This window comes from Lactuca saligna, chromosome 4, assembly GCF_052625555.1.
Source record: "Lactuca saligna cultivar CGN05327 chromosome 4, ASM5262555v1, whole genome shotgun sequence".
Classification (NCBI taxonomy): domain Eukaryota; kingdom Viridiplantae; phylum Streptophyta; class Magnoliopsida; order Asterales; family Asteraceae; genus Lactuca; species Lactuca saligna.
Window position 1 is genome coordinate 188,220,191 of NC_136420.1, and position 24,450 is coordinate 188,244,640.

At 37.0% G+C, this 24,450-nt stretch overlaps 1 non-coding gene across 1 annotated transcript; it reads left to right on the forward strand.

The window, feature by feature from the left end:
* The first annotated feature begins 21,239 nt into the window (after positions 1–21,239).
* LOC145044741 (small nucleolar RNA snoR117) lies at positions 21,240–21,333 on the forward strand. Its single transcript, XR_013681684.1, has one exon. It is a non-coding gene; the product is annotated as a small nucleolar RNA snoR117 (small nucleolar RNA).
* Positions 21,334–24,450: the final 3,117 nt, after the last annotated feature.

Consider the following 24,450-nt stretch of genomic DNA (forward strand, 5'->3'; position numbering starts at 1 on the left):
AAACCAGGGAACTAGTAAAGTGTGTGAAAGATCCCTCAGCAGCGATATGTATATGATCAGATTTGTGATGTATTTCCAGCATGGTGACGTACGTGAGATATCAGTTGGCAGTTCAGGCGCCGGAGAGGGATTAGGCTCGGGTTCAGGGGCAGAGAAGCTCGAGGAGCGAATGAGGGAGTTGATATCCGCCGAGGTTACGCGCAATATTCTAGATCATACTCATGTGATCTTTGGCATTTCGAGAGTTCAGGGCTTGCGGGGCACAAGATTATCATGGGGCTAGGGACCCCATCGCTAGCAGCAGATAGTTGGATGATGTTGCCAACGCGTTCCGTACGATCCGGTCTCCTGAGGAGGAAAAGGTCAGAATTGCTTCATGTCTTCTAAAGGACAGATGGAGGGATTGGTGGGAAGAGATTGGTCATGATTTGGGTGATGATGCCGCGTTAGACGCGATGACTTGGAGCGATTTTTCAACCAGGTTCAGGGCAAAGTTTTTGCCAATTAATGAGGTGCAACAGTTGGCACAGGAGTTTCAGGATTTGGCGCAGACCACTGAGACTGTGGTGGAAATCACCGCCAAGTTCAGGGAGAGGGCTCTTCTTGTACCGTAGTATGTCGCAGATGAGGAGATGAAGAAGGCCCGATATCACGAGATGTTGAGGGCTGACATCAGGGAGTTTGTGAGCAGGTCTGGCTGTAAGACGCTGGAAGATATGATTTCTCGGGCCAGGGAGAGGGAAATTGATTTGGAACAGATCCGGAAGAGGAAGTCGGATGAGGTTCAGGTAGCCGCGAGTTCATGCGAAAAGCCCAAGGGATCGGATTCGAGATCAAGGGATTATCAGGACCGCAGTCGATGCGGGAAGTGTGGCAGGGCGCATGGGGGCGCGTGCAGGAGTGGTAGCGGTGGTGAGTCTGGCTGCTTCAAGTGCGGTCAGACTGGTCATTTTAGCAGGGATTGTACTGTTACCACCACTCAGGGATCCGACTTGATATGTTTTCACTGCAAACAACGGGGCCACAAGAAGGCCCAATGCCCCAGTTTGTTTTCAGCAGAACGAGTGATGGAACCTGCCCTTGCAACTTTGAGGATCACAGATGGCCGTCAGGGTCGTGCAGAGGCACCTGAGGTAGGAGGCAGGGTTTTTCAGATGGCTACCTTGAAGACGCGAGCAACGCCGGACGTTGCAGGTTACTTCAGATGCGGTGACTGTAGCATGTATGCGTAAGAATCAGTAATGCCTCGCTATTTTTGAAAGGTAACATTCGGTATTGATCAGTTAAATCCTTAGTAGTTACAACTTTGTGCTTCTAATGAGGTAGCCAGCGGACAGTGCGGAAGTGGTTTGGGGATGTGCACCCCAAACGCAGGTTCTCAGGATGCAGTCCCTAAAGCAAATATAGTTAAGGATTGAAGGGTGCTTAGTTAGATAGCAAGAATGGTTCGGATCTGGTAAAAGTTAGTTGGAGCGCTGACAGAGGTAAATGTTGGCGGATAGCAGATCGCCCTTTTAATGGAAGGAAGGATTGGGGGTTCCTTTCGACCAGTGAGCAGTAAGGAGTTAGTTGGATCCAAGTGGGGGAGAACCCTCTGAGTATACAAGGGTAAGAGCACGCAGTTCCAGAATGAATACACGACCTCTCAGAAGAAAAGATAGTAGTGCAGCGGTTGATGGATTGAGGAGTTCAGAGTTGGGAGTTTGAGGAACTTCCCAATAATGAGATCATGTGATCGAGATGGTTAGTAGCTGGTTGGGAATTCAGGGTTGGAGGGCCGCCTGTAGGACTCTAGTGAGTTGGAATGAAGATCTTGAGAACGGTTAGCAAGAGATGCTTTCGTGTTAGTAGTCAGGGGTAGAGACGGCATGCAGGGTTGTGTGGATTCAGGAGTTGGGAGTTTTAGAAACTTCCCAAGGATAGTTTCATGTATCTGGATTAGTAGACGGTTTGTTTGGGAACCAAGCCGAAGAATTCCTCGACGGACCGCTAAGTGTATCAAGGAGATAAGATGCCGAGGTTGGTGCAACATTCGATGACTGAGGGCCAGTTTCGAGAAATCAGGATATGGAATCACTAGTAGGACTAGGGATAGTCAGGATGTCCTCAGGATAGTAGTGGAGTGTTGTAAGTCTACGGGGGTAGCCGTAGCATTCACTATCAGTTAGATAGTAGTAGAGTCTTGTAAGTCTGCGGGGGTAGCCGTAGCATTCACTAGCAGTTAGATAGTAGTAGAGTGTTGTAAGTCTACGGGGGTAGCCATAACATTCACTAGCAGTCAGATAGTAGTAGAGTGTTGTAAGTTTGCGGGGGTAGCCGTAGCATTCACTAGCAGTTAGATAGTAGTAGGGTGTTGTAAGTCTGCGGGGGTAGTCGTAGCATTCAGTAGCAGTAAGATATTATTAGAAAGTTGTAAGTTTGCGGGTGTAACTGTAGCATTTACCAGGTTGTTAGGCAGCATGAGCGCATTGTTTGGGCGCATGGAAAGCAGTAGTACCCACCAGTTCGGGTGCAGCAGTGAGGATATGGGAATCCATGGGTTAGATTTCGGATTTCCCAATTGGTTCAGTTATGGTTAAGTTGGCGATTTGGAAATAGATCGTCACCTCAGTTATGAGATCAGGGAAGCAGTGGACCGCTTGGGTTCGTGTATGTTAAGGGCTACCGTTAGTCTGGGAGCCACCATTTTAGCTTTGGATTTGATGATGTTAGGATTCGACGTATGGACCCAGTCAGTTGGATCGGGAGGTTGTTAGAGTCACAGTGTCAGGATGACTAGTGGAAACTAGTTCCAGAGAAATATTTCGTTCAGAAGTGGTGGGAACGACTAAGTAAGGAGTCCTTGGGCTCCACAGTTGAGTTGGAACCCAGTGCTGCAGATAACCGACGAATGATTGGAGACCAGGAAGGTCTTGAGATGTTGTAGGAAGCAGCCATTCAGCTAGTTCAGTGTTTCAGTTAGTTCAGTGTTTATGTTAGTTCAGAGTTTCAGCCAGTTCAGTGTTTTAGCCCGTTCAGTGCTTCAGCCAGTTCAGTGTTTCAGGTAGTTTAGCGTTCCAAGCAGTTCAGTATTGCAGGCAGTTCAGTGTTTCGGATAGTTTCAGTGTGATGGTCAATATTAGTATTTGTGTTGGAATGCAAGTGCTGACGGTATAGTTGGTCGATTTGAAATGGCAAGTCCCTCTCAGCAGGATCAGTGGGGTTTTCTGCCAAGTATAAGTGATCTGCAAGGATAATTATGCAGGTAGCCTTTCTTTCTGGATGGAAGGCTCGAGTTATTGGAAGTTGAGTAGTCAGATGAGAGATAAGCAGGCTGGTTCCAGCAGCATCGATTCAGTATGAGTGGCAGAGTGGATAGAACAGTTATAAATAGTCGAGGTGTCTTCAGAAGTCGCTGAAAGCAACAAGGAGATTGCGATGGGGTGTAGTAACCGGTAGGAGTCCGGTAACCCGGATATAGAGACATGAGTAAGGACCAGGGGGGGTCTAGGTTCATCGTGAAGGCAGATAAGGGACACCAGAAAATTTCAGTTAGTGGCAGTAATGGAAAGCAGACTATGGTAGAATTCGACTAGTTGATTGTTGGGTACTCAATACTAAGTAGTGAAAGGTGTCCAGTGCGTAGCTAGTGGTAAGCAGTAAGTGGGTTGTGAAATAGTTGGCTGTGGTGGACTTCAAGGATGAAGTATAGTTTAAGTGGGGGAGAGTTGTAATGCCCAGAATCAGGAAGACCAAGAAAAGAAAGGTTAAGCTCTAAATCAAGAGTCAACTTGTCGAGTCCAGGGAGGAACTCGACAAGTCGGAGCGGGATCCGGGTCATTGAGTAAGTGACCGACTAGGCGAGTCAGCGAGTGGACTCGGCAAGTCTAGTTTGGGCGAGAAAAAACCTAATCCCAGGGGTTGTGCCCTATATAAAGCACATTATAACCCACCCTCAGCCTCTTTTCTCCCCTTTTGAGTCCCAGAAACCCTAGTTTTGAGTGAGCCTTCATTATTTGAGAGAATAGAACCTTGAAGGAGGGAATCTTGGAGAGAGGCTTGAAGATCAAGGGCTTTGCTGCAAAGGAGTGGTGTAGATCCGAGATTTACTTCATTTGGAGCTTTCATTTGAGGTAATAGTCTATTGTTTGGGCTTATGTGCATCTAGATTTATCTTATGTTTGAGTTTTGGGGCATTTTGAGTATGGATGAGATCCATTTCGAGTTAGAAGCCCAGATATGAAGTTGCTACTTCAGATCTAAGTGTATCTTGGTCTAGAGAATCATAAAGCATCAGTCTTTGGGTGGATTGTTAAGCCCCTTGGTCTTAAACCCTATTTTATAGTGTTTTGAGCCTAGATCTCCTTAGCTATACGTAAAGTTTGCCACTTTACGTAAGGAATAGGCTTTAGAAGAGTGGATCTACAGTTTGGAGTCCATGCATGACTTAAAAGCCTCTTATTATGTGAAGGACTGAATAGACTCGGCGAGTCCTTTAAGTGGACTCGACGAGTAGTATGAAGATGGAGATGAACTCGACGAGTCCTTTAAGTGGACTCGACGACTAGTATGAAGATGGAGATGAACTCGACGAGTTGGATGAACAACTCGGCGAGTCTGTTGAAGATTGCCTTGGACTCGGAGAGTCTGTTCTTGGACTCGGCGAGTCAGGTCGCGAAACCCCAAACCCTTCGAGTTAAGACTCGGATCAGTGAGTTGAGTGGGGACCCAGTGAGTGGTTAGGTCAGGACTCGGAAATCAGTAGACTCGGCGAGTCATGACCTGACTCGGCGAGTTGAGTCGCGGATGAAAGGGATTTCAGAGCCTATGAATACGGCGAGTCAGTAGGCTGACTCGGCGAGTAGGGTCAATTTGGAAGATTGACTATGACCAGGACTTTGACTTTGACCAGAGTTGACTTAGTTGACTTTTGAAGGACTGTCAGACTAAGTATCATTTTGATATTGATAGCTCAGAGAGTTAGAGGAGCAGCAGCTCAGAAGGTTGTCGGTTAGCAGCCAGGGGGTTATTAGCATGTTTGGCAGTACCAGGTGAGTTTTCTTCCAGTAGGAACGGGTCTAAGGCCACAATCCCGGCCCGTTTAGTTAGTTGTAGTTTCGAACTCCAGTCCGAGGCAGTAGTTCAGTATGTTTGGAGTCTTTGTGATACAGGCATGGTATGAGTTATGTGTTTCGGATTCTGGTCCGATGCAGTATGCAGTATATGTGTTCATGTTATATGCTATGATATGTATGCTATGTTCAGTTAGTTCCAAACCTCGGTCCGATGCAGTAATTAGGGTGCTTGATGTCTCTGTGATTCAAGCCTGCTTATGTGTTATATGTTCCGGACTTCAGTCCGATGCAGTATGCAGTATATGTGTTTATTCTAGCTGATATGTTTATGTTATGCTATGCTCAGTTAGTTTCTGGACTTCGGTTCGATGTAGTTAGTTTCCGGACTTCGGTCTGATGCAGTTAGTTCCAGACTTCGGTCCGATGCAGGTGACAGGGTCCCAGTCAGTTCCGGACTTTGGTCCGATGCAGTCAGTTCCGAACTTTGGTCCGATGCAGTCAGTTCCGGACTTGGGTCCGATGCAGTTAGTTCTGGACTTCGGTCCGATGCAGGGGACAAGGTCCCATCCAGTTTCAGACTTCGGCCCAATGCAGTTTCCTGACTTGGATTCGATGCAGTGGGCAAGGCCCAGTATGTGTTTACATTTATTGTATGGTATGTGGTAGTTTGGGGGAGCTCACTAAGCTTCGTGCTTACGGTTTTCAGTTTTGGTTTCGGGTACTCAGTTTTCAAAAGAGGAGCTCAGGAAGATTGCAGTGCACACACCATTTGTTCAGCCTGGGATGTTTATACTCTGATATATTTGACAGTTGTTATAATATTTTGAGATACATTGTTTATGATTTCTATATGAGGTTTATTGACTATGGTTTTATCATTAAATTAAACGACATTTTCAGACTGTGTATTTTGGGATGTTGCATCACAGTTCACAGATAAGCACATAAGACATCTCAGTCATACAAGGATACCTCTCATGGTAAGTATAGTGAAAAGACTCACCTCGTAAGTTGGTAAATAAAATATCGTACAAGAAAATCTTGAATCATCCTCCGCCTAACACACATGATAATTATCTCTAATTAATACTTTACTCATACTTAAATACACCAAAGGTTGTCCAAACCCTAAAGTCAACAGAAGTCAAACTCGAGTCAACATTCCACGTTCAACCTGACTCGCTGAGTGCACTCTTGTGACTTGTCGAGTCCACTCGCTCCTCAGAAATCTCGTGAAGGTCCAATGTCACACTCCCAAACCAGAACGGCAGAAAAATTCGGCGGTGGAGGACTTCATGTATAGTATCACAACAATGCATAATAGTAATCAAAGTACAACAACAACCATTGTATTTACGAAGTTATAAGTTTTACATTTGTGATCAAAACATAATGTATATGAACCCAAAAGTACAAGTTTAAAAGACATGAGTTTGTAGATCTCTGTCTTCTCAAAAGTTGTGGTTGTACCTGTATTACTGTTTCTCTGAGAATACAAGTAGTTTTTGAAAAGGTGTCAATAATTAAGTTGGTGAGTTCATAAGTATGTTTGCAACTGAAATCTGTTTTCTTGTTTATTGATAAAGTAAACATGTTTTTCCCATAAAATCCTATATTTTCTATTATGTTATTCTGTAAGCAAAATGTTTGATACTTTTTGTACTATGATTTTGTATAATATAGTTTAGTTCTCATAAAACCATAAAAATTATGTTTTCTCTGTATTGAAATAGTAATCTGTGTTTATACTTGTAAAATAATGTATTATAGTTTTGTAATTAAATAAAACTATGTGAAGTGTTACTTATTCATACACTAATCATTTTGTTCAATACCACATTGTGAGTTATTATAACCATACTAGATGACCTATGATCGCTTGAACACGATGTTCTTCAGGCGTCGTAAATGGTAAGACATTTGTCACCCCAGACATGTCTGCCTAACTGTAGCTAGAAGTTCAGGTGTGGGATTGTCAGTCCCATAGAGATCTATATACAAGTGTTGTGCTCTCCCTCCAAGAGGCTCTGATTATAATTTCAGGACTTGGTTGGTACTTAGAAAAGTACATGAAGGTGGTCTCACAATTGATATATTGATGATTATGTGTAGAACATTGAAAAGTTACTTCGTAATAAATACACCGTGAGTAAGTTTCATAAACTATATAGAGTATAGTTTATATGTTTGTTATCAATAAGGTAATCTATTTGTTTTCTAACAGTTGTCCTCTGTTTGTTTTCCGTTATGTACTATATCTGTTTTCCCGTTATGTACTTTGAAACTTGAAACCAATGAATGATTCCTCTAAACTATACCTATTATAGTTTAGTTGTTTGTTTTCCGTTATGAATCTGTAGTACTACTATTTCATAAAATTCTCTGTTTGTACCCATGTAGTATCAAACAGTTTGAAAACCATTTAATATTTATATAAATGTAATATTTATATAATTGTGATTAATTAGATCTTCAATTAAATAACTTTACCCCAAGCCCACAACCAAACAAGGAACGGGAAATGGGGTCAAATTACATATTCTAAATATTCTGAATCCAAATTATATAATTTACACAGATATAAATATGTAATTTTTGACGATTATAACAATTTAAAAATACTAAAAACATTTAACAATCTTTTGAGATATTAACACAATTTCATTATGTTTCACTTGTATCCCCCCCCCCCCCCCCCCCCCTTAAAACAGTTAAAAATCATAAAAATGTAGGGGTATGAACTTACCTTTTGTGAGTGATTTGATTTAGGATGTCATTCCCACGAGTTATATTCTGAGTCCTATAAGCATTTCATGCAATATATGTATATTTTTAATGAATATAATCCCAAATATGATAAGGAATCGAACTAATTTTCAAGTTTAACTTACAAATAAGAGTGTTAGAAGCAAAGTTTGAAGGTTGCTAGATGTTCACGGTCAGCTGGGGGTTCACGACCCAAGAACACTTTACATTCTTGAGTTTACGGCCCTATGATCTTGAAGATTTAAGATGATTCAAGCGTTTGCGGTCGAGAAATCTCCAGAATCTTGATGAAATGATGAATACTTTGATGATCCTAGCAATGTTCTAAAAAGATTAAAAGGTTTGAAGGATAATAGTTGAGAGAGAATGGTACTTGCGGTTGACGATTTTGAGAGAGAAGCCTTGAGTTTTCGGTCAGAAGAGAACAATGAGAGAAAAGTGATGACTTCGCGCATATATATATATATATATATATATATATATATATATATATATATATATATATATATATATATATATATATATATATATATATATATATATATATATAGGTGCGAGATTACGGTTCGAGGGAGTTCACGGCCGAAGCATGATCCCGGCCCGAAGGCGGTTTGCGGCCGAGAACGAAACCCAAAGTGATAAGGTTCCTTTTACCGAGGTGATCCGGAGTGTGCGGATGCGAACGGTTTGCGACTGCAAACCGTTTGCGGCCCAAAGAGGTTTACGGTTCTGAGGTGGTTTGCGGCTTGCGAGTCGTTTGCGGTCCGAGTAGAAGAAAGAAGAAGAAGGAATAGCGAAGGCTTACGACTAAGAGGTCTTTGAATTTTGATGTTTTTACAATACTTTTACCAAGTGTTTTTAATGTTTCAAATATAATTATTTTAACTTTATTAAAATAATAAATCATTAACTTTGACTTTTATTTGACGGAAATTGACTTGTGTTGACTTTTACAATACATAAAATAAATGGGATGTTACATCCAGCTCATCGAGTTAAACCCTAAATCGCCGAGATATAGCATGGCTAGCTCATCGGGACAAACCCTAACTGACTCGTCGTGTCGGCTCATCGACTCAGCGAGTCCATTCAGACCCAACTCTTAAACAGACGATTCCAAGGCAGGAAACCCTCTCATACTGTAGCTCTAAGATTTACAGGCTTGCTTATCATGTAAAGTCACAAGCTTTATTAGGGTTTGAAATGCCAAAAACATGCTCTATTAAGGGTTTTTCACTCAATGTTCTATTATGGTTGAATAATGCATGGACCTTTAGACTCTAGGGACCTCACAAGGTCCATATCTAATGTCCAAATCACTATATGTGTCTAAAACACTCAAAGTCCCAATATTAATTACAAAAGAAGCCATAAACTCCAAATAATATGAGATCTACCTAAACTAATGAGAAAGATATAAACTTTATACCTTTAACAGGAGCTCTTGAATGAATAACAACAGATCTAACAACCTCCTATTGCTCCTTGATTGAAATCCTTCTCTTCTCTTCCAAAGATGCACCAAAATACTCATTATTAATTCACACACACACACACACTCTCTCTCTCTCTCTTTCTATATATATATATATATATATATATATATATATATATATATATATATATTAGCTCAAAGGGCGATTAGGGTTTCTCTCAGTGAAGGCAAGCAGCTGATGAGCCGCGAATGAGACTATAAGTACCCTTAAATAGGCTCCAAACCCAAGGATTTAGGGTTTCTCTTCACAGCACCTAGTCGACGAGTCGGCTCTTGGACTCGTCGAGTAGATCATTAATCCCACATGGCACATCACGACTCTACTCGACGAGTTATTGCACCAACTCGTCGAGTAGCTCAATAGTCCTCAAAAATAATAAATAAGCAATATACATGGAAGTCTGGATGTTACACATCCTATATATATATACACACACACACACACACACACACATACACACATGAATTTACATAGACCATTGAGGATACAACAATAATTATTGTGCAAACTTTTTTCATCTTATTTTTTCTAAGATTTTTGGAATTTATTATCACATTCAATGTATTTAATACATTACAGTTTTTTTTTAACAGACAAATATATATTAAGAAAATAAGGCTCAAAACTAGCAACAAGCTAGATGAGTAAAGTACAAATACAATGAAACCACGGAAAGTTTAAAGACAATGAAACATGTCAACACACCAATCGTTTCAATTCGCTATCACGCCATATTTACTTTTATGTTTAACCCACGGGAGCACCATTGGTTTTACCATGTCCGCCACCTTTTGGGAGAAATACGTTGGTTGTTAAAGACTACCATTTCTAGCATTCCAAGTGCTCCAAAGTGTCCCGTAGCATATGATAGTAACAAACGTCTTTTTTTGGGCAGTTTCCCTAGCCTACTGCAAAATCAATAACATCCACCATTGGATTAAATTTAGTTGCAACAATACCACACCATTTGAAAATCCACTCCATCACAATCCTCGCAAAAAAGCAATGATATGATCTACATATATTTTATATAATATTTTTGTATTTATTATCACATTCAATTCAATGTATTTAACATATTACATATATAAATATTAGTATTACATGGCATATTAATTGAATTTAATTAAAAAAACTACAAAATGACATGTTGATTTAAATTTATTTTAAAAAATCACAAAATTACATGTGTGACAAATTTAATAAAAAAAATGACATTTATTTGTTACCATAGATTTTTTAGAAAATATTTATATTATTACTAATCATTTATAAGCTCCAAACAACATAAATGGTCCCTGTGGTTTTTTTCCAGAAGTTTAATCATCGTGGTTAAAACATCATAGATGGTCCTTGTGCTTTCAAAACTTTTGACGATTGGTCTTTATTGCTAATTACATTAAGTTTGGTCAGTTAATTGAATGACATTTTCGTCATTTCGCTACCACAGGGACTATTTATGATGTTTCTCTTATTTTAAAAAAATTAAATGATGAAAATGTCATTCAGTTAACGGATAAAACTTAACAGAGTTAGCTATAAAGATCAATCGTCAAAAGTTTTGAAAGCATAATGATCATCTATTATTTTTTTAAACCACGAGGATTAAACTTTAGATATGGGAAAACCATATAGACCATTTATGATGTTTTTTCTTATTTATAAGTTCCAAACGACATTCGTATGATAAACATTTTTTAAACTCCACGGTCTTACTTGGTTTAAAACTCTACCGCACAACATTTTGTTAGTAAAATTTAGACAAAATTGCAAAATAATCCCTATGGTATGTATTTTTTGAGGTTTTAGTCTAAACCACGTCTTTTTTGACTTTGTGGTCCTTTTGGACTAGTTTGTATGTGTAAATAGTCTCTCGAAAAATTGAAATGACTATAATACCCTTGGGGTATTTATTTTTCATTTTTCTTTTATTTTTTTAAATTTAATATTTATTTATTTATTTTAACAATTAAAAAATAATAAAGGACACATCTCTCTCTCTCCTCTCTCTCTCTCTCTCTCTCTCTCTCTCTCTCTCTCTCTCTTCGTACACAAACATACATAATTAGATGAACTCATCCATCCTCCATCCCACTCTCTTAAATTTCCCAAATCTCTAAATTCACTCCCAATGTCCTCTTCGTCTTCCTTAATATCATGACTGGAACCATTCTCTTCTCCTCCAACTTACCCAACCATAGTAAAATAGAAGTCCAAAAGGAAAAATCCCAATCGATTTCAATCAACATAGATCCTCCATCCTCCACTGTATCAGATCTTTCAACGTATTTAATCTGATCCCGACGCTGCTTAATATGTTGATTTCAATCAACCTTGATCCTCTACCATCATTTGCTCATCATCTTTACCCATAAATATGAATCAATTTCAAAGCTCAAGAAATCTAACAAAAAACTGATGTGTACGGTTTGGGTGTGATTGTGTTGATCTTCGTGACTCACTTTCATAACAAATAGAAATTAATGCAATAGGCAAAGGATTCTAACAGACCTGATCGGCCTTGGAGTGCTTGATCAGATTCTAAACACCACTCATTTGGTCCTCATTTTGTTGACCGGGTTAACCGCTGGTTGAAAGATGGTGTACAACACCCAAGCGATGTTTGGAACATCACAAATATCTTAGTACTGCTATACCTTTCTCTATCCTTGTTAGATGCCATTTGATGCATCTTATAGGGTAGTTTTCATTATCATTTTAGCATCATATTTTGTACATTTTCATGTCATTTAGTTAAATAATGTTCAGCTCATGTATTTCGTTAGAATTCCCGTACTGCTCATCTTTTATGTTGATTTCAGATAGTTCGAGTGGAGCAGTGCTTTGGGAGTAGTTGGATGCGCGTTTGGAGCTTAAAATGGAGCTTGAAACTTATGGAGTATGTTGTGGAATGATTTCAAGTTGCTTTGGTCAAGAAACATTCGATTGAATTGATCACACGAAGATAGAATATACAATCGAAAGTTAAAAGGATGTTGCTGGTAGCTTTGACCCCCTGTCAGTGTTTTGACCATATCTCGAGAACTGTAACTCCGACTGACGCGATTCAAAATGATCTGAAAAGTAGGCAAAATTTCGGACATTATAGGTATAACCTGCGATTGCAGTTTGTCTCCTTGCGATCGCAGGTGACCTTTTTCCGATCGCAAGTTTGGTCGAAGGTTTCCTTCAAGGTTCTTTTGTGCCCAAAATTCATCCGGAAGTGAAAACTCAAAACTTGCGATCGCATGTTGTCTCCTTGCGATCGCAGTTTGGCCAAAAAGTGTCAAAATAGCATCCTACTTCATTAAAACGACATCAGATGCATTTATTTCAAAGCCTGCGATCGCAGGTGCGTCGTTTTTGCTGTTGGATGTATAAAAAGACCCTGATAGCCTTCCAGTAACTTAAGTTGACGATTCCAAAGGTATCAGATGATGAAAATACGATTTTGAAGGCGTTTCTTCTTTGAATTCATCAATTTCTGAAGATATGAAGATTGTGGATCATCTCCTTCAAGTAGATTAGTAAGATTAGTTGTTTGATGTCTCTTTTTATCTATTTTTATCATATTTTAGCCATGTTTGGCTAAACCCTAGTTTTCAGTTTTACATAAGACAAGTACTTTTCATGTGATTGATCATTAGATATGGTTTTTGATTTGTGTTTCTATCTAGATTCTTCAGTTTTGAGCTTAATGAATGTTTGATTTTGATTCTTGTTAGTTTGATCACCTAGCTAGGGTTTTATCATTCTAGTTAATCAATTAATAGAATTCATAATTGTTCTAATTAATTGGTAATAAGTAACAAGTAATAAATCGGTTTCATGTTTGGGATTTTACTTTATTATAAACTGTAAAAATCATATCTTACGCTTCCGAGCTTGTGAGAAGTATTAGGTATTGATGGGAGATTTACACAGATCATAAAGCTGCTTTTCTGATTTAATTAAGAGTTTGTTTAATGAAATAGTAAAAAGTTATGGTTAATTGAAGAGCCTGTTTTGATTAACTAATTTAGGTAAAAGAGAAATTACTAGAGCTTGTTAGTTTTTTTCAATACCAACTTAGATATAACGCATCTCTAATAATCAGATCTGGATCATGTACATGATTAGGAAAGTCACAGCAGATTATGCCTGATGGGAGATCTGGATCGTTTTTATATTGATTTTTGTTTAGTTTAATATCACTACAATTTTAGTTTTTAGTTTAATTCAAATTCCCCTTTTAATAATTTATGTCTTGACTAGATTATGCCTGATGTAAAAAGGCATTGACCATTAGGTTGTGTCCTTGAGGATTCGACCCTGCTTCCCTGTGCTATATTTTTAGTGCAAGAAGCAGTGATAATTTATTTGCTTAATACGCGTGCGATAGTGTGCTAACAAATTGGCGCCGTTGCTGGGGACACAGTGTTTTCTAATAGTTTTATGCCAAGAATTTTTCGTTCAGGTACACCTTTAGTTTTTGATCCAGAAATCGAGCGAACTGCAAGGAAACTGAAGAAAGAAGCAGCAAGAAAAAAAACAATCAGCTGGTCTCTTTGGTTCATCATCTTCTATACCCCAGAAACCTCCACACCACAAAGCACTCCCTTGTGGAACGAATCAAATCCGTTTTTTTCAAAAGTACCCCCATCTTCTCCTCAAAACAACCCATATAAAACTTACTCCCCACCCACTTCCGTTAAATATGAAACCACAAACTCTTTAGAAACCGAATATGAAGACTTAGTTATGAGTGGAGATGAAGCAGAAAAGACCCTTAGAGAGTGGGCCACTCAAGAGGTCAACCAACAGCCCTTTTGCATTATGTTTATAGAAGCCCAGAACTTCGAACTTAAATCTGGGTTGATTCATCTTCTTCCCACTTTCATAGGATTGGAAAACGAAGACCCACATAAATTCCTCAAGGAATTTCATGTGGTTTGTTCAGGAATGAAGCCTCATGCTGTCACAGAACACTAGATAAAGTTAAGGGCATTCCATTTTTCGCTTCAAGATTCTGCAAGAGAATGGTTGTATGAACTCCCATCAGGTTCCATCACCACTTGGACAGAACTCGCAAAGCTGTTTTTAGAGAAATACTTTCCAGAAACGCGAGTCTCCTATCTCAGAAGATAAATCCTTGGTATCAAACAAGGAAAAAGAGAAGCTTTACATACCTACTGGGAGAGATTCAAGAAGTTGTTGGTCCATTGCCCCCAACATGGAATTAGTGATTACCAGCTCTATAATTGTTTCTGTGAAGGTCTAACACCCATGGAAAGACGGCTTATAAATGCTTCTGGTGGTGGTTCTTTGGGTGACATTACCCCAACTGAAATCAGAGAGTTGATTGAGAAGCTGGTGATCGAGTCTAAATATTCTGGGAATGAAGACGAGTGATATATAGATCAGCCAAGAGGGGTCAAGGAAGTCAACAATATTCATCTGGAAGCTCAGATATCTGAATTGACAAAACTTGTTCTGCTCTTGACTAAGGAAAAAGCAGTTGCAAAGAAACAATGTGGGATTTGCTTAAAGACTGATCACCCTATAGATATGTGCCCAATATTGCAAGAGGATACAGTTGCAGTCAAAGTTATAGGGGGATACTAACAAAAATTTCAAAATAATTATCACCCAAAACAACAATTTCAGCCTCCACCCGAATTTCAGCAGCAGCGAAATTTTCAGCAGCCAGGCTTTCAGCAAAACTTTCAGTAGCAAAATTTCCAGAATCAGAATTACCATAATCAAAACACACATCAGCAACCCAGTAATTCCAGCATGGCCTTGGAAGATATAGTGAAGAGTCTTGCCACGAGCACCCAAGCATTCCAGACCAAAACTAGAGCTAGTATCAAGAATCTGGAGCAACATGTGTCTCAACTTGCCACTTTTGTGGGTCGTCTGGAGTCTCAAGGAAAGTTACCAGGGCATACAGAAAATAATCCAAAGCACAATGTGAATGCTATTTCCTTAAGAAGCAGAAATACATATGAAAGCCCAAGCTCATTTAAACCAGAAAACAAAGATGAAGAAGAGTTTGAAGAGGCTCTGATAGAAGAATGATATGTCGAAGGGATAGAAAAAGAATATGAAGCTGAAGAGTTTGAAGAGGTGTTGGTTGAAGAAGAATCTGAAAAGATGGAAGAAGAAGAAACTCCAACACTACCCACGCCAATTCTGAAGGAGTACAAGCCATTACCTCCATTCCTATCAATACTAAAGAGTACGAAGCGCGAAAGAGATGATGAAGATATTATGGAAATTCTTTGCAAGGTTGAGGTAAATATCCCACTTTTAGATATTATCCAACATATCCCTCACTATGCTAAGTTTCTTAAAAATTTGTGCAAATCAAAGAAAAAATGAAATTTAATGAGATTGTAAAAGCTGGTGAAAATATCTCTTCTATTTTACAAAAAGGTTTACCTCCAAAGTGCAAGGATCCAGGGATTTTCTCAGTTCCTTGTAAATTGGGGAAACTTAATTTTCCAAAAACCATGCTTAACTTAGGAGCTTCAATTAATGTCCTCCTGTTTTCTATTTTTGAAAAATTAAAATTGGGATTTTTGCAAAAGACTAGGACAATTATACAGTTGGCTGACCACTTAACAGTACACCCAAAAGGTGTACTGGAGGATGTTCTTGTTCAAGTGGATAATTTGATTTTTCCCGCTGATTTTTACATTTTGGACATGGAAAATTGGACACTTCAAATGCAAACTCAATTATTTTGGGAAGACCTTTTTTGAAAACTGCTAAAACCAAGATTGATGTTTTTGCTGGTACTCTTTCTATGGAGTTTGATGGTGATATTGTGCACTTTAAAATAAATGATGCTGAAATTCCAATTGTTAAATTTTCTATTAATTATCTGGGCATCAGCAGTCCTTTTTCTGAGGACTGTTGTGATTTTTCTAATGGTTTTGTGCAAGATTTATTTTTAGAAATGAAACTAGATAATTATACATTAAAGGAGCTGAACATAGATAAGCTTAGGGAGACGAAAGATCATGTAAATTCTGCTGGAGGAGCTGGTACAAAGCTGATGGAAAAAGCTAAGCTTGGGGAAGATGAGAAAAATGTGATTTCTGACATGAAGCTAAAAAAAGAAAAAGAATAAAAAGAAGAAGTTGGGTGCTATCAAGAAGAATGGAAAAAGAAAACGACTCAAAAATCTAAAATTTGAGTCATTTGATAAAAATTTGGAGTCTTTCCAGTTTGCTGAACAAGTTCCAGATCTACCCATATTGCCATATTTGAAGGGATTTGGAGTTAAAAGGAAAAGAGTTGAGCTTCATAGAAGTCTCAACCACACTAGTTCGTAAATCTGGTTGTGTAAAGTCGAACCAACGACTTTAAAAAAGGGCGGCTTTCCGGGAGGCAACCCGATGTTTAATTTATATATTTTTCCGCTTTCAATAAAGAGATGGTCGCAGTCCCAAGCAAACATGGGAAAATCAGAGGATCTTTAAAGTCACTGCATTTCTGATTTTTCGCCACATTGTCGTCAAAATCGGATTTCTATCTACCAACTTATCAGGTACATTCTTTCCTGGCTGCAAATTTTTGTTTATTTTCTTTATTGAGTTGTTCATTTCTCTCCAAGTATTGAGGACAATGCATCATTTTAAGCTTGGGGAGGGGGTTAGTGTAAAATTTGGCATTTTTGTTTAAAATTTTGAATTTTTAGTTTTTTTGTTAAAATTTTCAAAATTTTCTTTTTTTTCATTTTATTTTTTGCATTGCATTTGCATACTAAAAATTTGAAAATCCAAAAACAATATTTTATTTTCCATTTTTATCTTTTCTGCATTCATAAAAAAATCCCAAAAAGATTTTTATTTTTGGTTGTTTTTTATTTTCTGCATTCCAAAAAACAAAAATCTTTAAAATCTTAATTTTTTTTACATGATATGAGGATGTTATTTACATTCGATAGCTCTGTTAAGATGAAGTATGATAGTTACCGAAAATAACAGTCTCATTACAATCAATTTTAAGAATTATCTTTTCAAGTGCTTTAAATGTTTTCAATATGAACCAACATAAGAGTCAAATAATTTTTACAATGGAAGTGCGGGATGGAAAAATGAACAGTGTATTGAAAATAGTTTCCTTGAATGCCTTAAAAAGAACCTAGATTGGATAACCCTTATCATTCCTTGAAGTATTGAATCACATAGTTTCTACTCCTTTTGAGGTTGGGAGGGAACTTTCATTATACCCACAAAATAGTTATCATTTTAGAAGTATTGAAGATATGGAGGGCCTCAAAGTAAAATTCGCGTCCAGTCAATATATATATGTTAGAAATGGTACATCAAGAAACTTGTAGAAACCTGCAATTCAAAGTCAAATCCAAGTCAAGTTCAAGTCAAAATCAAGAAGCAAACAAGTTAAATCTTAATAATTGATCAAGACAAAGAAGACATGCGGTATAATGAGATTGATCACTCGATAGTGGAATCATAGGGGTAAGCTTGGATTTTTTTTCGATAATGGAGCTTACCGCTTTTCTTGGACGACTTTGGAAAAAAAAGGAGGGGTTGGTCATGCTAAGTTTTTATAAACAAATTTTCGTGAAATTGTTTTTAAAAATACATTGTTTTCACAAATTAAATTCGGCGTAAAAATTATTTGTTTAAGTTTGGTTTAACTTATTAAATATAATTGTGAATCGTTAATATAAAGTATTGAGACTGTTGTCTAGGTAGTGATTTCATTGGAGCTTCCTCGTTGTGAAATCTTATCACGTGACAAAAAAAAGTGAAGTACATTAGTTTAAGTTTTCATTTTATTTTATTTTAAGTTATTTTTAGGTCATCTACATCTTTCCATTTGTTTATAATGTTATATCTTTTTCTTACTTGAGGGCAAGTAAGGTTTAAGCTTTGGGAGATTTGTTAGATGCCAATTTATGCATCTTATAGGGTAGTTTTCATTATCATTTTAGCATCATATTTTGTACATTTTCATGTCATTTAGATAAATAATGTTCAACTCATGTATATCGTTAGAATTCCTGTACTGCTCATGTTTTATGTTGATTTCAGATAGTTCGAGTGGAGCAGTGTTTTGGGAGCAGTTAGATGCGCGCTTGGAGCTCAAATGGAGCTTGAAACTTATGGAGTATGTTGAAGAATGATTTCAAGGTGCTTTAGTCAAGAAATATTCGATTGGATTGATCACACGAAGATAGAATATATAATTGAAAGTTAAAAGGATGTTGCTGGCAGCTTAGACCCCCTGTCACTATTTTGACCATATCTCGAGAACCGTAACTCCGATCGCAGGTTGTCTCCTTGCGATCGCAGGTGACCTTTTTGCGATCGCAAGTTTGGTCGCAGGTTGCCTTCGAGGCTCTTTTGTGCCCAAAATTCATCTGGAAGTGAAAACTCAAAACCTGCGATCGCAAGTTGTCTCCTTGCGATCGCAGGTTGGTAAAAAAGTGTCAAAATAGCATCCTACTTCATTAAAACGACATCAGATGCATTTATTTTAAAACCTGCGATTGCAGGTTGTCTCCTTGCGATCGCAGGTGCGTCGTTTCTGCTGTTGGACGTATAAAAAGACCCTGATAGCCTTCCAGTAACCTAAGTTGACGATTCCAAAGGTATTAGACGACGAAAATACGATTTTGGAGGCGTTTCTTCTCTGATTTCATCAATTTCTGAAGATCTGAAGACAGTGGATCATCTCCTTCAAGTAGATTAGTAAGATTAGTTGTTTGATGTCTCTTTTTATCTGTTTTGATCATATTTTAGCCATGTTTGGCTAAACCCTAGTTTTCAGTTTTGCATAAGACAAGTACTTTTCATGTGATTGATCATTAGATCTGGTTTTTGATTTGTGTTTCTATCTAGATTCTTCAGTTTTGAGTTTAATGAATGTTTGATTTTGATTCTTGTTAGTTTGATCACCTAGTTAGGGTTTATCATTACAGTTAATCTGTTAATAGAATATGTAATTGTTCTAATTAATTGGTAATAAGTAACAAGTAATAAATCGGTTCCGTGTTTGGGATTTGACTTTGTTATAAACTGTAAAAATCATATCTTACGCTTCCGAGCTTGTGAAAAGTATTGGGTATTGCTGGGAAATTTACACATATCATAAAACTCCTTTTCTGATTTAATTAAGAGCTTGTTTAATTGAACAGTAAAAAGTTAGGGTTAATTGAAGAGCCTATTTTGATTAACTAATTTAGGTAAAAGAGAAATTACTAGAGCTTATTAGTTTTTCTCAGTACCAGCTTAGATAGAACGTATCTCTAATAATCAGATCTGGATCAATTACATGATTAGGAAAGTCACAGCATAACTGAAATCGTTTTTTATATTGATTTTCATTTAGTTTAATATCACTACAATTTTAGTTTTTTGTTTAATTCAAATCCTACTTTTAATAATTTTTGTCTTGACTAGATTGTGCTTGATGCAAAAAGGCATTGACCATTAGGTTGTGTCCCTGAGGATTCGACCCTGCTTCCCTGTGCTATATTTTTAGTGCAAGCAATAGTGATAATTTATTTGCTTAATACGCGTGTGACAACGTGTTAACAATCCTCTCTTTTATATCTTCATCGTTTGAGAAAACAATCTCACACCTCTCATATACACCGTACAGAGCTTGCCAGAGTGAATCGAGCTCATAAAGCTCATTCACACAAGGATCTTGGGTCTTTTTGTGCATGTCTGATGGTATTTACACAAAAATCTTAAATGTAAGTGAAATTACCCTTTCTCTTTCTGTAAGTGTTTGTATCTGATAGCAACAATTAGAGGTAAAGTATGTTGGTGAGCAACATGTAGTTGGGTTCTGATGGTGACGTGATAATGAAGGTGAACAACAATGGAGATGATGGTGGTGGTGTTGATGGATTTTTGGCAAGGAACAGGGGGAAAGGATCATGAAAGAGAGTTTGGAACGAGGTGTTGATGGGTTTCCTGATCTAACACACCCACACACACAGAGGTGAGTCATTTATTATTTTTTAATTGTTAATATATATATATATATATATATATATATATATATATATATATATATATATATATTCAATTTAAAAAAAATAAAGAAAAATGAAATTAAACACCTCAAGGGTATTATAAACATTTTAATTTTCGGATGAATTATTTTCACATACAAACTAGTCCAAAAGAACTAGGAAGCCAAAAAGTTATGATTTCAACTAAAAGCCCAAAAAATCATACCACAAAGATATTTTTACAATTTTATCTAAAATTTAATGGATCGTTCAAGATTTTTAATTATATCAACTACAAGTAAATATGCAATAAGCTGTAAATAGAGGTGTCAATTGTTGACACGACACGAAACGAAATTGTAACGAAACTGAAATTCGAATTTGTGTTCGTGTTAAGTGTAAAAAACACAATGTCGTGTCGTGTCGTGTTCGTATTTAAATTTCGACACGAAATTGACATGATTAACATTTATTTGTCGTTGTTTTCGTGTTTCTCGTCTTATGTATGATTAAATATTAATTAAATAAACTAATTTTTTTATTAGGTTATTTTTGTCGTGTCGTGTCGTGTTTGTTGTTTTTTAATCGGTTTGTTTTCGAGTTAGTTAAAAAAAACACGACATCGTGTCGTGTTCGTGTTACATAAAACTTTGTCGTATCGTATCGTATCAGACAAAAACACAACACGACGACCCGATTTGCAACCTTACCTGTAAATATTATTAAAAAGTATCTAAAGGGAGGTGTTGTAATTTTGGCGAGATAGGTATAATTAGGGTTTCTTTCTCTCTATAAAGATGCAAAAATCCCTTTTATCTATAACACATCAGCACACCAGATACTCAGAGAGCCGACGACTTCAACTTTCCTCATGTCGATGGATATTTCTTTCTTCCTATACTCACTCTTTCTCTCTTTATCTCGTATGTAAATATAAACTGCCGATGATGTATGATGTATTGTCCGTACCATCTGAAAGGGCTCTCTTTGAGAGCCTCCTTTGATTAGTACTCGCATCCACTTTCTGAGGCTTTCTTTTTTTCTCAATTTTTCACTGGTTTTTTGTTTGAAAAGTAGATTTAAGTTGTTTATACTTTATAGTATTACTGTATACTGATCAGGCAACAATTTAGAGTCTCTCATTCACTCGTTGATAGTGGATTGAGTGCTGTACGTTGCCGAAATGAAAGGGTACTGATATTCTGGCATTCTAAGATCTTATGTTCTTATCAATGCATTCTGATGTCCCTACAATCTTTGAAAGAATTAGACCTGTTTTCAGCTGTTAATTATTTTGTCTTTTGGGGTAATGAACTCTACTACAAAGCCTGTTCGGTATCCGTGGAGAGGAGAACGTTGCCAAAATCGTAATAATAAGATTTTGTTCAAGAACAACATGCTGATATATGTTATTGTAATCTATCTATTCTAATGATTGATTTATATTTATGTTATTTTCTTTCGTGTTTTTTCAGTTTACTGTGAATTGGATGGAATTTTCAAAAATAATATGCCCTAGTAAGCACGTTGTAAGCTTGTAAGAAGATAATGAAAGCATTCACACAATTACGAATTAAGAAGCGTTTTTGCAGTGAAGATTATCTTTCATGCATAGAAAGAAAGTACTTAATTTATGATTATATACTTTAGTGTTTCTGCAATGTTTTTTAAAACGTTTACATCTACAAAAACTTTGAAAGGGATTTAGTTAGATTAAATCACACAGGTAATCATCGGTGGTTATTTAAACTGCAATTCGATCCAAATTTATATATAAACAGTTGTTGGGATGTGGTAGTTTTGTTCAAATACACATTCGTGGTTTGTTTTGGGTAGTGGATATAGTGCTCATGATGACGATTTTGCTGTCGAGGAAGAAACTTCCATTATTCTTTGGTACTGTTTTCAAATCTTTTAGTGATACAAACTTGGCTTCAAGCTAAAGGTTGTTGATTTGGCACTTTTAGAATACAGCTGGCATTGTTGCAGTTGTTTGGGATTTTTCATTACTTTGATCATTCCATCGCTGCTTAGACTCGTGCTATATGGGGCTGTTTTGGCGATATAAGATTTTAGCCACTGTTCATTCGTCCTTTTGGTAAGGACTGGTGCTTTTAGTTACATGGTTGCTGTTGAGTGACTGTTTCCAAATGACTTGGATTCCGAATGTTTGACCTTCTTTGAATGTTTCATGCATGAAGAATGTAAAAAGATGTACTACTAATGGATGAGATTAATCTCATTTCAGATGAGTAAAGTGAGTCTTGAATTGATTGTGACAATGAAACGTAGATGATATTAGAAATGTGGATGTGAAATTCAATAAGGATGAAGTGATTATGAAATGAACATCTAACGATTATTTCTTGAGTAAGTTGTGTTTTGATGTGAAAGAGGATAATATTGTAGATGATGATGATGGGAGAGAAATTGAACCTTATTCATATTATTCATTGAAAAAAAATCAATTCTTAGGAAATGAGATTTAAGGATCTATGGCAAGTAAAATTACAACTATTGATGGTGTAGTAAGGGTGTTTGCATATTTAGATTAGGGCTTCTTGGATATTATATGCTTCTTGGATGAGTGATGAGGAGTATTTTCCGATCAAGTCAATAAAAATTTATCATAATTGTGCTAGGAACTTTAAGTTAGGGTCATTAGTGACATACACATAAATTGAAAGTCACTATACCCGATGCCCATCAATACCTCGCAAAGATCCAAAGACTTGGTGAAGAGTTCTTCTAACCTATGTGATTCCTTGAAAATGGATTTTAGAAGAGTTAACATTGTACAAGACGGAAAGATTGTACAAAATGAAGTTAAAAGGATAATAATGGTGTAATCATATTTGTCCTAAGATAAGGAATAAATAAAGTGAATCTACTTAAAAAAAAGATTAAAGGCATTATGAGATCCTACCAAGTGGATTAAACCAATTTAAGTTAAGGGGAGCTTCAAAGGCTTATGAGGTGGACCTAGAAAAAATATTACACAAATAATGCATGTGGTTTGGGGTAATTAATAAGTTTGGTCCCTAATTTATTTTTTAATACGTAAGGTTCTTACTTTTTGTTTTTGTTGTATGTTTGATATTGATTAATCTAAAAAAGACTGTTATGCCCATATTAAATTTCTTTAATTTTTTTTTATCTTCACAGAAAACATATTTAATAAACAAATGCATATATATGGTCTTATCCCAATCCCTTATTTCCTTCCTCCGTTCCCCCAAAAAAGATCCCAACAACAACTGTCACTGTCAGTCAACTCCGATGACCACCGTCGGTGAACTCCAGCAACCACTGGCAGAACCTGCAACCAAATCCAATGTCATCCAAAATCATAGCTTAAATAAAACCTAAAATCCAACTTGAAAAGCAAATATGAAACCAAATGAACATCAAAATTTCTAGAACCCAATATTAGAGATAATAAATTTACTTGCATCATTTTTCAGAATCCAAATGAAAACCAATAGTTTTAGATATCAAACGTTACATATGTTCATAAATTTATAGAAACCAAAAGAACATATGCTTATTGAAAATGAACCTATTAAAATACGAAAGGGATGTTCTTAATGTTAAAGTTGTGCATAAAATCGACCTAATCAACGTCTTAGTTCCTTACCCAAGTGCATTCCACATTTTATCCCTGGTAGATTGCATAAACACCAAGGATTAAAGTTGATGGTCCAATGACCGGTGAGAGAGAGAAGAAGGAGAACGGAGTGTTTGCTCGGTATATATATATATATATATATATATATATATATATATATATATATATATATATATATATATATATATATATATATATAAAGAGAGAGAAAAAGAAGATGAAGACGAGAAGAAAGGGAAAGGTATTTGGGTGGCTGTGGCGGCTGCCGAATGACGGTGAAAGACGTATTTTCTTCATAACAGACTGAAATCAGAGGGTAAAGGTTTCCTAATCTTGTGTCTTGAAATGCCCGGTGAAGGTAGGTTTTGTGTGTTTTATTATCTGGTGGGGGTGAACGATGACGGTGGGAGGGTTTCACGATCTCATCGGATCTTCTATGACCTGCGGAAGCAGTGCCAGAGGTGGTTGGACTACTAGGGATGAGGAGATAGAAAGGAGAAGTAAAGAGGTGGTGGATGGTTG